We start from the raw sequence: 15,693 nt of genomic DNA on the forward strand, positions 1-15,693 counted from the left end.
ATTGTCACACCAAAGAACTGGAGTTTGTGTGCAAGAATGACCTAACTCGGACAACAGTGATTTTAACCACAAAACCTCAGTTACACCTTGGGCAACTGCCTTATACTCAGTTTCACCCACTGATCTTGCAACCACGGACTGTTTTCTGGAACCCCAAATAATCAGATTGCAGCCAAAGAATACTGTGGAAATCAGTGAAACCAAGCAAAAGAAATTCTCAATCTAAAATCATATATTAATCCATAGATTACATGCCCTATTAATAGAGAAGAGAATACACTTATAGGAAAGTCTAAGAAAGGAAAAAGAAATATTCTACATAACATACAAGGAAACTATATATACAACAATGATTTAGGAAACATAATCACATCTTAACAGTTGGAAAGAATCCACCATATCTGTAATGACAGCTTGTGGATCTCGATATCTTCCAACACTCCCCCTCAAGCTGGTGAATGAATATCTATCATTCCCAGCTTGCTTATAAGTGCTTCAAACCTCTTAATAGGCACGCCTTTTGTTAATACATCTGCAATCTGATTTGCTGAAGTGACAAAGGGTATGCAAACTTCCTTGGATTCCAATTTTTCTTTGATAAAGTGACGATCAATCTCCACGTGTTTGGTCCTGTCATGTTGCACAGGATTGTGTGCAATACTAATAGCGGACTGATTGTCGCAACACAACTTTATAGATCCATTACAAGATATCCTCAGGTCTTCCAACACTATCTTTAGCCATAGTAGCTCACATAGACCTAAAGCCATTGCTCTAAACTCAGCCTCTGCACTGGACCGGGCCACCACATTCTGTTTTTTGCTTCTCCAAGACACCAAGTTACCCCCAAGATAGACACAGTATCCTGTAGTTGACCTCCTATCTACTAATGAGCCCCCATAGTCAGCATCCGTATATCCTACCACTTCCATTTCCTTTCCTGGTCTGAACAACAGGCCTTTTCCAGGAGTTGCTTTAAGGTAGCATAGGATTCTTCTCACCGCTTGCATATGCTCCTCAGTGGGATTATGCATGAACTGACTCACCAAGCTGACTGCAAATGCGATGTTAGGCCTGGTGTGAGATAAGTAAATCAGTCATCCCACTAATTGTTGATTCCTTTCTTTCTCCATAGTCGGACTATCAGAATTTTCCAATTTTAGATTAGGCTCTACAGGAGTGCATGCTGTCCGACCACCAAGCATCCCTGTTTCCTTCAACAGATCCATGGTATATTTCCTTTGAGAAAGAAAAATACCATCTTTAGAGTAGGCCACTTCTATCCCCAAAAAATACTTAAGCTTACCCAGATCTTTGATATCAAATTCGCGAGCTAGATCTTTCTTTAGTTGTTGTTGCTCCTTAATGTCATTTCCTGTAACAATGATATCATCCACATATACCAACAAAGCAGTCAAACTACCTTTTTGTGAGTGCTTGATAAAGAAGGTATGATCTCCCCTACTTTGCCTGTACCCCATAGATTTCATAGCCTTCGAAAATCTATCAAACCAAGCCCTTAGAGACTGTTTCAGTCCATAAAGAGCTTTCTTCAGCTTGCAAACCTGTCATGCAACACCCTCATTAAACCCCGAGGGTGGTTCCATAAAGACTTCCTCTTCTAGATTACCATATAGGAAAGCATTTTTAACATCCAATTGCATCAATTGCCAACCATAACAACTGGATAAGGATAGAAGGATTCTTACAGTATTCATTTTTGCCACTGGTGCAAAAGACTCCAAATAATCAATGCCATAGGTTTGAGTATATCATTTGGCTACCAATCTTGCTTTATATCTTTCCAAAGTGCCATCAGCATTATACTTAACATTGAATACCCACCTACAGCCCACAGGTCGCACCCCCTTTGGTCTGGGCACCAAGTCCCATGTATGATTTTTTTCTAGGGCCCTCATTTCTTCTTGCATAGCATATACCCAATTTTGATCTTTTAATGCCTCGTCCAAAGTCTTAGGAATGGCTATAGAGTCAAGGGAAGAGATGAAACATTTATGCTTAGGAGACAAGCGATGATAGGAAATGCAGTTGGCTATAGGATGTTTAGTGTAGCTTCTGACTCCCTTTCTAATGGCAATAGGTAGGTCTAAGTCAATGTGATCAGTAGTAGGTAAAGGTTCAATTGACTGAGAGAATTCCATACTTGACTGTGGAGAGGAAGTTGGTTCTTGCTGAGCACACTGAGTAGGCTGATTCCTTCTTTTAAATACATAAGGTGACCCTCTGAACCTTGCAGGAGAATCTGGAATTGATGGAGGTATCTCTTAAGATGTTACCTTTGTAGGAACTAAGCCTGAGTCAAGATGAATAGGAGAGGAACAAGTGGGAAGAGAGGAATCAGTGGCAATGGGCAGAGAATCAGAGGTAACATCAGATTGAGTGGGAGATGGGAATGGCCGAAAAATTGATTCCAACATGGGCAAGACCTGGTCACCACCAATCGTCCTCCCCGTTGTCAAGTCCTGAAACACACAGCCATGGGGTGAAAAGATCACACGACAATTTAGGTCTTGGGTTAATTTATAGACTGATAGAAGATTGGTAGAAAGGCTAGGAACATAAAGAACTTGTTGCACTTTGAAATTGGGGGTAAGACTCACTTTACCATGCCCAACAATAGGAAGAAGGTGGCCATTGGCTACTGTAATATTTCTACAACTGTTCAAGGGTTCATATGTCTCAAAAAAATGTAGATTAGTTGTCATATGATCAGTTGCTCCAGAATCCAAGATCCATAACTCATTCCTAGGTATTTTGGAGGCAATAAAACTCTCAGAATTTAGGCATATACCTGCTTTGGCTAAGGAGCATGAATTTCCTTGAAGAGTCTGCAAGAAAGACTGCAACTTACTGATTTCCTTGCTGATGTCCTCAAGTTTCAGTCTCCTCGAAGCAATGGAGTCCACAACCTCCTCTCTTCCAGCAGTATCTTCTCCTTCGTTAGTGGTTAGGTAGGCTCTCGTGGGTTGTTTGGACTGCAACTTACTGGTCTCCTTGGATCCACCTCCCATCTTGTTCAAGACTGCTTCTTTTCCATGTAATCGAAAGCATGTCTCGCGTGTGTGTCTAGGTTTCTTACAAAATGAACACCACAAGCTATCCCTACCTTGTTTCACTGAAGACTGCTCCTTTCCGTGGGATGATTTAGGCCATACCCCTTGCATTCTGTTAGAAATCATAGCAGAACCCTCCATATGATTATCACTAAGCATGGCAATCCTTCTATGTTCTTCACTCCGGACTATGAAGTAGGTCTCATTTAAGGATGGCAGTTTGTCTCGGCTAAGGATTTGTGCTCTAACTTGATCAAAATCAGTGTTGAGCCCGGCCAAAAATTCTACTATTCTATCCCTTTCAAGTATAGAGGTTATAATGATAGTGTCTTCACTACACACCAGCTTAATGTCTTGGTAGTGATCTAACTCAAGCCAAAAACCATTCATCTTGTTATAGTATTCCGTCACACTCATAGCCCCTTATCTTGTGCTATGAATTTTGGTCTTGATCTCATAAACAACAGATGCATCTTGCACCTTAGAGTATGTCCTTTTTACCGTCTCCCATATATCCCTAGCCGTAGATAAAAACATGTAATTTTTACTTACCTCGGGCTGCATTGATCCCCACAACCATGACATCAACATGGAATCTTTAATGTCCCAAGCTGTAAACAGAGGATCTGATGACTTGGGAGCTGTTCCAATAAGGTGAGAGATCTTCCCCCTTCCCTTCAAAAAGGTCCTCACCAGTTGAGACCATTGGAGATAATTGCTACTATCCAATCGATATGATGGATGCATGCTGGGTAACTCGCCAGGAGATGTGCCTCCAATTGCAGGTACAGTCGGCATCGTCTCCTTCGCTGGCGTGGAAGATGTAGCCTTTGTGATTTCTGACATTCTGGAAATAATTGAGAAGAAGCAGAAGGCAAACAAAGGGAATGACGACTGGAAGGACACAGCAAATAATAGGCAATGAAGGCCGAGGAAAAAACAAAAAAACGATTTCAGAATTTCCTTAGGTTTGGCTCTGATACCATGTGGAAATTAGTGAAACCAAGTAGAAGAAATTCTCAATCTAAAATCATATATTAATCCATAGATTACATGCCCTATTAATAGAGAAGAGAATACACTTATAGGAAAGTCTAAGAAAGGAAAAAGAAATATTCTACATAACATACAAGGAAACTATATATACAACAATGATTTAGGAAACATAATCACATCTTAACAGTTGGAAAGAATCCACCATATTTGTAATGACAGCTTGTGGATTTCGATATCTTCCAATAAATACACATAGTCCACTGGTTGATTTCCTAGTCACTTTGCACCCTGCTTGATCAGCATCGGTGTAGATAGTTAAGGACATATCCATAGGAGATGGAGCAAACACAAGACCAAGATTAACAGTTCCTTTAAGGTACTGCAACAACCTTTTGCAGGCCAGCCAGTGTTGCTGCCTAGGAGAAGAGAGAAATTGACTTAACTTGTTGACTATAAAGGCTATATCAGGCCGAGTGTAGGTTAGGTATTGAAGTGACCCAACAATAGTTCTGTAAAATGATGGATCCTGAAACATCTCACCCTCATCTGTCAAAGATATGCCTGAAGTCATAGGTGTGTTACATGGTTTACAGTCTTGCATTGAAGCCTTTTTCAACAAATCCAAGGTGTATTTAGATTGTGTAAGATATATACCAGTGGAATTTCAGTATGCTTCAAAACCTAGGAAATAATTAATCGAACCTAGGGTTTTGAGAGCAAAATGAGTATCCAGATCATGTATACACCCTTGTAAAGCCAAAGAATCTGAACCAGTTATAAGAATATCATCCACATACACCAAGACAAATAGCACATACTTAGGGTTTCTCTTTATGAAAAGTGAAGCATCAGAAACTGCCCTCTTGAAACCCCAATTTTGTGAAGCTAATTTCAATTTTGTGTACCAAGCTCTAGGAGCCTGTTTAAGGCCATAAATAGACTTTTTTAATCTACAAACATATGTGGGAAAATCTTAATCAACAAAACCTTCTGATTGTTTCATAAAAACTGCTTCGTTAAGATCACCATTTAAGAAAGCATTATTTACATCAACTTGTTGGATGTCTCAACCAAAAGAGACAGCTAAGGAGAACAAAATCCTGATAGTAGGAGCTTTTATAACAAGACTAAAAGTCTCAGCAAAATCAATTCCAGGGTTTTGAAGAAAACCCTTTGCTACTAGTCTAGCCTTGTGTTTAAGAATAGAGTCATCAGGATTATATTTAATTCGAAAAACCCACTTGCTGTCAATCAAGTTCATTTCAGATGAAAAGGGCACCAATTCCCATGAGTTATTTCTTTGAAGTGCTGTATACTCATCATTCATAGCATCAACCCATTTAGAGTCTAAGAAAGCCTCTTGAACTGAATTAGGTTCAGCAGAACTTACCAAAGCATGAGGTGAAGAAACAACTAGATGTTTAGATTTTGACCTTGTAATCATAGGATGAATTAAAGAGGTAGGAACAGTTTTTGAAAAAGATGGTTGTGGCAAAGACTGCAGCTGATTTAAAGAATGTAGCTGATTTTTACAGTTAGGTGCTGAACAATCTGCAGTTATATTTTGAGAAGATTCAACAGGTAAGGAATCATTAGGAGTTGGAATACAAGACTGTGCTACTCGAGGGTTGGAAGAACAGCTACGAAAGGACCGAATAGACTGAAGTACAGAAGTAGATTGACCAGATGAACTTATCTGAGGGGAATAAGGAGATGAATTAGGAAACAACTTAGAAAAGGGAAATTCATCAGCATTGAACTGAACATGTCTAGACACATATACTCTTCCTGAAGGATGCAAGCACCGATATCCAGCTTGAACATAGCTATACCTGAGGAACACACATTTAGTAGAATGAAATTGAAACTTATGCTTGTTATAGGGTCGAAGAAAAGGAAAACATGCACATCCAAATGGTTGCAATTGCATGTAATTGGGCTGTTTATTAAGGAGAATCTCAAATGGAGATTTAAACCGAAGAGTTGATGTAGGCCACAAATTTATGATATAGACAGCAGTTTTAAAAGCTTCTACCCAAAACTTTAAGTGCATATGAGCATGAGCTAACAAGGTAAGACCCATTTCAGCAATGTGTGGGTGTTTTCTTTCTGCTACACCATTCTGTTGATGTGTATGAGGACAAGTGAATCGAGGTTGAATACCACAAGAGGTAAGATAGGGTATAAAAGCCTTAAATTCACCACCATTATCGGTTTGAAGAGCTTTTAGTTTGGATTGGTATTGCAATTCAGCAAACATATGAAAGGTTTTGAAAACAGCTAAGGTATCAGATTTTTGTTTCAACGGTATAACCATGTATATCTAGTGCAAGTATCAACAAATACGATGTAACTTAAACCCCTCAGTAGACAGAACTAGAGCAGGACCCCACAAGTCCGAATAGACTAACTCTAAGGGATTCTTTGCAGTAATTTGACAATTTGCAAAAGGAAGTTGATGCATTTTGCCTATTTTACAAGAATCACAAAAGGAGAGATTCAAATTTGAACAAGGAACACCAATTTTATTCAATATCAACTAAAGAATACGAGATGAGGGATGTCCTAACTTGGCATGCCACTGCTGACCAATTTTAGGAACATTTGAAGATACATGAAAAGAAGACAAATTGGACAAAGAGGATAAATTTTGTCCTTTACATTTATTTGAAGAAACAACATGTGCAGAATTAACACTAGAGGCTGGTGTCCTTGACTCAACAGCAAAAACAGCTTTAGCACCAGCATGATCAAATGCTGAAGTAACTGATAAAGACCATCTTTAAGTATCCCTCGAATTAGCACTTGTCCGGATCCCTTGTCCTTAAGAAAACAAGAATCAGAATGAAATTCAGTAATTAAATTGTGATCTTTAGTAAGCTGAGAGACACTAATGAGATTCTTTTTCATGTGTGGAACATGAAGAACATTAGACAAAGAAATGAAAGACTTGGGAGTAGTTTGTGTATACAATGGACTAAGGCCAATGTTAGAAATAGAAAGTTTCTTACCATTGCCAACTGCAACCTTGTCATTTCCACTGTAAGGAGAGTGAAGAGAAAGATTGCTAAGATTCGAGGTAATGTGATTTGTGGCTCCGGAGTCTACAATCCAAGAAGGATCACTATGATAGGATGATGCAGAAGAAAATTGAGAGGTTTCTGGAGACTGAGGCAAATAGTCATAATAAGTTCCTGGATCAGACCCTATCTCAGTCAAGTAGGCTTCATTAGAACCTATGGAATGAGCTAGAAATGACTGAGAACCAGACTACGGCACACCATTTCCTCTATCAAATTGTGAACCACCAAAATTTTGAGAAGGAAAATTTCTCTGAAAATTCTGATCAAATCTATGATATCACCGGTCAGCAAAATGACCAGGCTTCCCACATAATTGACAGTAAAACCTTCTGCCTAAAAATCTACCACATCCTCGTCCTCCTCTAGAATTACCTCCTCCAAAGGAACCTCCTCTATTTGAGCCTCCTCTACTCACTCCACTTTCATTTTTAGACCACTGAGAGGCTAGATTCACATTTATAGAATCAAAGCCAGAAACAGAAGAATTAGACACATCCTTAGCAGCAAACCTTTGTTCATGCATCAATAACAAGTATTGAACCTTTTCTAAATTTATTTCATCCATTTGATATGTAACAACACTCACAATTGTCTCATAATCACTGTCCAATCCATGTAATATAGCCATCAGTAATTCTTTGTTGTTTAAAGGTTCTCCGATTGCAGCTAAGGCATGTCCTATTGTTTTGATTTTCAGCATGTAATCATTTATAGACAAATCATTCTTCTTCATAGATCTAAGCTGTTGTTTCAATTGGAAGGATTTGGCTACAGTTTGTTGTGAATAAAGATTTTCAAGAACACTCCAAACTTCAGCAGAAGTTTCACAATGAATAACTTGTGCCAAAACTTCTTTATCGATAGTAGAAAACAACCAGCCTAAAAGTAATTGATCTGATCTTATCCAATTTAGATATTCAGGATTCACAACCTCAGCCTCACGATGGGAAGTTTCTGAATCGCATATGTACTTCGACAGAGCTGGAGACTTGTTGATGTATGGAAGCAAGTCGAATGCTCTGATCGTAGCCAATATCTGAGCTTTCTAGAACAGATAATTTCCAGAATCGAGTTTGATTGGAACATAGTTAAACGATTTCGCTACTGCTGTAAAGTCGGATTGGGACGCTGACGACAATGCAGAAGAGGAGTTAGGTATCGATGTGGAGGACGGACTGGAATCACGATTTGAAGCCATTGACGATAGTCGCTTGGCTCTGATACCATGAAACAATAGTTTCACAGTTGGAATAGAAAGAAAACGCAAGAGATGAAAAGTACCTCGAGAGATTTTTATTCAAAACAGAATGAATAATTCAAACTGAAATCAAACTGATCCTTATATACAACAAATTAATGAGACGCTGCCTAACTGTCTAACTAATCATTACAACAAATATAACAAACAATCAGCTGTAACTAAAAGCACAAATTACAGCCTACTACCGACATCTTATATCCTTTACATGATTCTGATGTTATATTTCTGCTATACAACAGAAGATCTGATCTTATAACTATTCAATAAAACTTTTCTTTTAAATATAAAGAGATTTTAAAAAATTTATATACTATTGGAAACACTTTCTAATTCAACTACCCTATTATTTTTATGCTTTTTGTGAAAGCTTTAATAGTTTCTTATATCTTTACAGCAGGGTCAATCACTATATATACAAGAAGAGATTTACAAAGTAGGCAAGAGTACACAAGGAAACTATGAGAAAACAAAGCATAATCAAATCTATACAAAAAGTCAAACAATAAATATGGAAATAATCCTACAATCAATCCCACAATCATAGGAGCCAAATAGTAGATTGATTGGTAAGAATCTCGGTTGGTTGATTCTCCAACACTCCCTCTCAAGCTAGAGAATATTTGTTGTTGACCATTCCCAACTTGCATGTGATCTCCTAAAATCTTGCTGGTGGAAGACCTTTGGTTAGGATGTCAGCTAGTTGGTTTTGTGTTGGCATATAAGGAGTAGTTATTAAGCCACTCTCCAATTTTTCATTGATAAAATGTCTATCGACCTCTATATGTTTGGTACGATTATGTTGGATTGGATTGTGAGCAATACTGATAGCAGACTTATTATCACAATATAGTTTCATTGTCCCCTCTGATCTGATGTTGAGATCGTTTAAAATAATTCTTAGCCATAGAAGTTCACATACTCCGTGAGCCATAGCTCTAAATTCTGCCTTAGCGCTTGATCTGGCAACCACACTTTGTTTTTTACTCCTTCATGTGACCAAGTTTCCTGTTAGTAATGTACAATAACCTAATGGAGATCGTCTGTCCATAGGTGAACCTGTGTAGTCAACGTCGGAATAGGCTTCTAGAGTCATACCACCATTGTTCTGAAAAATGATTCTTTTTCCTGGAATTGCTTTTAAGTAATGTAGGATGTGGTTTACAACCTGTAGGTGTTCTACCCTTGGATCATGCATAAATTCCCATGGAGTAAGTAATATCGGGCCTGATGTGAGACAAATATATTAATTTGCCAACCAATATTTGATAACTGCCTTTATTAAATGTGCCACCTCCATCTTTTGATCCTATTATGTGATTTGGGTTAATGGTAGAACTTGTTGCCTTGCGGTTAAGTTTCCCTATTTCCTTCAACAGGTCCAAAATATACTTCCTTTGGGATAGGAATATACTGTTCTTGGGGTAGGTTACTTCAATTCCTAGAAAGTATCTTAGCTTCCCAAGGTCTTTAATTTCAAAATCTCATGCCAGATGTTCCCTTAAAGCAAGTCTTTCAGCATCATCATTCCTTGTGATAATAATATCAACAATATAAACCAATAAGGTTGTGATCTTACCTTCTCCATTATGCTTTATGAATAAGGTATGATCTCCCTGACTCTGTTTATATTTCATTTGTCTCATTGTCTTTGTAAATCCTCCAAACCACACCCCTGGAAACTGTTTTAGCCCATACAAGGCTTTTTCAAACAACACACCTTATTATCTCTAAACAGTTCTTCGAAACCAAGTGGAGGCTCCATATAAAATTCCTCTTCCAAGTCACCATGGAGGAAGGCATTCTTAACATCAAACTGTAACAGTGGCCAATTAAAACAAGTAGCAAGAGAAATGAGTATTCTAACTGTATTCATCTTGGCTATAGGAGAGAATGTTTCTTGATAATCTATCCCATATGTCTGTGTATGCCCTTTTGCTACCAATCTTGCTTTGTCTCTCTCGAATGCCCTATCAGATTTTTAGTTCACTATAAACACCAATTTATGTCTCATTGGTTTCTTCTCCTTTGGTCTAGGTATGACCTCCCAAGTTCTATTCTTTTCTAGTGCTTTCATTTCCTTCCTCATAGGAAGTGTCTAATTCTTATCCTTTAATGCATCATGAACGGACTTTGGGATTTCTATAGTGTTCAATGAGGTAAGAAATGCTTGATACTGAGAGGACAATCTATGGTCGGATACAAGTTGGGATATGGGGTAGATAGGATGTTTTGTGCATTCTTTGTGCCTTTTCTTAATGCAATGGGTAAATCGAGATCATGGGACTTGGTTTTTCTACAGAGATTGGAGAAGGGATAGTGGTATTAGCTTCATTCAAAAAAGAATCTTGAGTAAATGAGAGTTTCTTGTGGATTCAAGGCTGGTTATTGCAATTTGGCCGTGCGTTCATCCCCGTCTATATCTGACTGAATGGAAGGATGCAACGAAAGGGACCCTGGTGAAGGGGGTGAAGAAGGCTAGCTCGGTTGAGAGAGTTAGGGAATGGACCCTAGGGAAGTGAGTGAAGAAGGTTGGCTCGGTTGAGAGAGTGAGGGAAGGCTTATACGAGTGTCTGGAGTGAGATCCTCATCTTCACAATAGTGCTACCCCTGAAGATGAGGTTGGGGAGAGAAGAACGAGGTATCTTTGTGAAAGATAACATCCATGGAAACAAAAGGTTTACGAGAGGATGGATGATAGCACTTATACCCCTTTTGAGTGTTAGAATACCCAAGGAAGATACATTTGAGCTCTCGGGAGTCAAGCTTATCACTGTTATGTTGATAAAGGTGGACATAGGATGTGCACCCGAAAACCTTTGGAGACAAAGTGGAGGAAATGGGGACAAACGGGTAGTGTTGCATTAGGAGCCGAATAGGACTTTTGTTTTCAAGGGATCAAGAGGGTAGGCGGTTAATCAAATGAGTTGCAGTTAGCATGGGTTCCCCCTAGAATTGTTTAGGTACACAAGATTGAAACAACATGGATCGAGTGACATTTAAGAGGTGACGATTTTTCCTTTCAATCACGTCGTTTTTCTTTTTCTTTTTCTTTTTTTTTTTTTGGGGGGGGGGGGTGGTTTCTACACAAGATGACTCACGAATAATGCCTTCTTTTAGAAAGAATTGATTTAGACAGTGGTTGAAATAATCCTTGGCATTATTCGATCAAAACCGTTTGATACACACCCCGAATTGGGTTTTGACCATTTTACAGAAAATAGGAAGAATAGTTGAAACTTTAGATTTGTCTTTCATGAGGTAAACCCAAGTGACTCTAGTGCAATCATTAATGAAGGAAATAAACCATCGAGCCCTAGTGTAATTGCGAACCCTTGAAGGGCCCCACACATCACTATGGATTAAGGAAAAAGGTAAAGCAAACCTTTTATTAACAAAAGGAAAAGAAATTTTGTGGTGTTTAGCAAGTTCAAAGACTTCACAATGAAGATTGTCAAGCGAGACATTGTGGAATAAGGTGGGAAAGATAGTTTTTAATCGGGTAAATGGGGGATGGCCAAACCAACAATGTTGCAATAAGATCTTGGAAGTGGTAGCATGAGAGGAGATACCTTGTGATGAGAAAGCCAATTGTTGCCCTGATCCATTAGAAGTGCTTGCTGCCTCAAGATAGTAAAGTCCGTCCTTAACCTTGGTATGTCCAATCCTCTTCTCCGAAGTCTTGTCCTGGAAAACACAGTGTGTGTCAAAAAATGTAACATTGCAGTTCAAAGATTTAGTAATTTGGCTAATGGACAAAAAGTTGATGGATAGCTTAGGAACATGAAGAACATTGTTTAATGGGATGTTTGGGATGAGATTGATGTTTCCTTGAACAGCAATCGGAATATTAGAGCCACTTGGAACAGCAATCCCCCTATTTCCCAAAAGAGGTTTATAGGTTTCAAAAAAGGTCGGACACGGTGTCATGTGGTCAGTTGCTCTTGAGTTGAGAATCCATGAAGTACTAGCATTAAAGGAACAAGCTGAGAGACACTTCCCAGAAGTGGTTTCAAACAGCATACCAGGATTGGCCAAAGTGGAGCTAGGGTTGCCAATTGCTGAGATTGAAGACATCTTGTCGGAACAGAAGGAAGAGACTATAGAACAGCAAATTAATTAACCCTGCTAGTAGCACAAGGAAATGTCATAGGTGGGGAGCCCTCTCAGATCTGGGAAAACTACTCACAGCAAGGTGAGTTTGGATAGATTTTTCCGCAAAACTAGTCACTGGCAGACTGGTTATTGATGGCGAGGGCAGCTACTGGGGGCAGAGGTAGTTCCTGGCGATTTTGTTGGTGCAGAGGAGGCCCTGCAGTTGTCTCTGATGAGAAGCAGCGACGAACAGCTTGCTTCCTGCATCGAGAGTAGCATCAGAAAGGTCGCCGACAAACCTGCAATGCAGCAGTAGCAGCAAACGATGCTGTTCCCCTTGGCTTGCAACAGTGCAGGGAGCTGGATGGCTGTCGGCAGTGGTGAGAACAGTGGCGGCTGTACCGGGGTGTGGTTGCTGGATGCTCACCAGAGATGTCAAGGCGAATAACAAAATGAGGAAGACCAAATGGCGGCCTGAGTAGCTTCTCATTCTGGGGCTGCAACAACAGACGAGCAATGCTGGAGATGAATGACTGTTGAGGGACACCGCAACCAGACAAGAGAGACAAGGATGTATGCAACAGCCAAGGCTAGGGCGGACAGAGGTGATGCCAAATATGAGTGACGCACGAGGATGAAGGAGTGCCGGCAATAAAGGCCTGCAATTGAAGGATGTACACTGCAGAACTGCAACGATGGGAGAACTGGGGAACGTGGCAGCAGCGATTAAGGCTGACAAGAAATACACCAAGAAGCCCTAGGAACGATGAAGGCAAAACAGCTGGCAATGAAGGCCGGAGAGACAAAGGGAGCCGGAATGGAAGGCAATGAAGGCCCGGAAAATGCCCTAGGAAGATTGCTCTGATACCATGTGAAAGCTGTAATAGTTTCTTATATCTTTACAGCAAGGTCAATCACCCTATATATACAAGAAGAGATTTACAAAGTAGGAAAGAGTACATAAGGAAACTATGAGAAAAGGAAGCATGATCAAATCTGTACAAAAAGTCAAACAATAAACATGGAAATAATCCTACAATCAATCCCACAATCACAGGAGCCAAATGGTAGATTGATTGGTAAGAATCTCGGTTGATTGATTCTCCAACACTTTTAACCATCCCTATTTTCCTTACAACATGGAATCGCATAGAATGGTTGTTTCCCATTTCTAGTTCAAATGGTTCAACGGAAGTTGACTAAGGAACAAATGTCATTTGTTTTTCGTCAAAACAACTGAAACATTTATGTTTAAGAAAACAAACAAGAACAATAGACGACTAATGAAATTTCATTATTTTTGTAGCAGGGCAATGAAACTCATTGAAACTCTGCAAATATTTCTGGGGGAATGAATCTTGACACCTGTTAGAAATATCTAATATTTATTGCTAATTACCTTTGATTATGTCAAAGGTTATCATCACGTAATCCCAATGCCAGGGTGGCCCTATACACTGGGACCAACAAACCTTGCATGCAAAATTACACATTAGGTTATATCAAAGTTTATATCCAAATTCTGTTAATATTTTAACCTTCTCACTAACCCATTTCATCTCTTGGAGACGCATAATATTAATTTTTCTTCTAATCACCACTTCCACCACTTCATTAGATTGTCCTGTCAGTCCCTTTTTGTACTAACCTCTTTACTTGCATCCATCCATGAGAATGCGAGAACCCTTGCATATTTAATACTAAATCTTGGAGCTAATGCAGTGCTCTAGCTCATATTGCATTACACTCAATCACTGTAGAGCACCACTATTAAAGGTTATGCCTGATTGATTTTTTATTTGTCTAAACTTCTTGTTTGTTTGATCCAATGAGTTTTACACTGGTTGATGACTACCTAACATGGTTCTCTTTCTTTATCTAGTCTTGGGAACGGCAAAGTAGCTGGAAAAAGAAGCTATACAAAACTCAATAGTTGACCAAATTTCGTTTCTTTTCTTTCTTTTTTGTTTCTGTCTCCATTTTGTGGTTAATAATTCACCCATTTCTTATACTTGTTGGCCTCTTAACTTCAGCAGTCTTTCGTATTGTTTGTTGCATGCAACTTATGACAATGCACTCCCTTCTTTCAAGGCCTGAGCATTTTTTTTTTTCTTGTTGTCTCCCTATGAATTATTGTGAACTTACCTAGTGAAATTTTGAGTTGTTATTTCCTTAATTTATTGCTTGTCTCGTCCATCTTAATACCCAGTTATCCCAATGGCATCTATGACCTTGTTTTGGATATCTGAATTCATGAATAATCAAAATGATATGTCATTTGAGATGATCTTATGCTGTAGAGTGATAAATTTTCTCTTCTTGTGAACTTGATGGGCAACAGCTGAGGTGGCTTAGGGTTATATCCTGTTTAGTAAAGGAAATAGAGCCTCTCTGCAGTTTGACCGCATTTAAGTTCTCTGGTTAACTTTTTTACATTATGTGTTTGGCTATGTTAAAGAGCTTAAACACCACATAACTTAAACGTTATCTCATCAGTGTTTTTGAAAAGCTAAGAGGGACTAACTTTTTCTTTTGCAATGTTTAAACTGTAATTGCTAAAGGCAGAAGGCACACTGAGGTGCAAATTAGTGTTTGGGGCCTAGGCACGACGTGCGAGCCTCAGGCACATGAGGCGCATATTTATTCAAAATGCTTATAAAATACTTGTACACTATTCTTTTCAATATGTACTTATAAGAAGGTAGGTACAAACTCATAAAATCATAAATGGCAAATAACTAACTATATAATAACAACTAGTACTATTGTAATAAAACAATTAATTTCTTCTAACTACCAAAGAGTTTAGAGGAAAGAAAAAATTATGGTAGAACACATTGTAAACAACAATTTTGAAATTAGAAGAAAGAAAAAAATTACAATATAACATACAAAAGTTACAATTAGTTTCTTTCAAATTGCAAAAAAAAATTAGAAGAGACGGAAAAAAAAAAAATCAGTAGAGTGCACTATGAAAAGATTTGTTTCTTAGCAATTAGTTTCTTCTAAATTGCAAAAGAATTAGAAGAGTGAAGTAGAATGCAAGCATGAGTAGTTCTCCAGCAAGTGGGATATTTGATAGATCACAGGCTTATACCACTAGGTTTGCCTCTCACCAATATATAAGAAAATGCTATCAAATCAACAAGAAATAAGATCTAAGATGACTGTTAGAACAGTAGGTTCT

At 38.7% G+C, this 15,693-nt stretch overlaps 1 protein-coding gene across 4 annotated transcripts in view; it reads left to right on the forward strand.

The window, feature by feature from the left end:
- The window catches only part of LOC127796630 (callose synthase 9), a 160,072-nt gene that overhangs the window by 91,314 nt on the left and 53,065 nt on the right, over positions 1-15,693 (forward strand). The window lies entirely within an intron of this gene.

This window comes from Diospyros lotus, chromosome 3 (assembly GCF_014633365.1).
Source record: "Diospyros lotus cultivar Yz01 chromosome 3, ASM1463336v1, whole genome shotgun sequence".
Lineage (NCBI taxonomy): Eukaryota > Viridiplantae > Streptophyta > Magnoliopsida > Ericales > Ebenaceae > Diospyros > Diospyros lotus.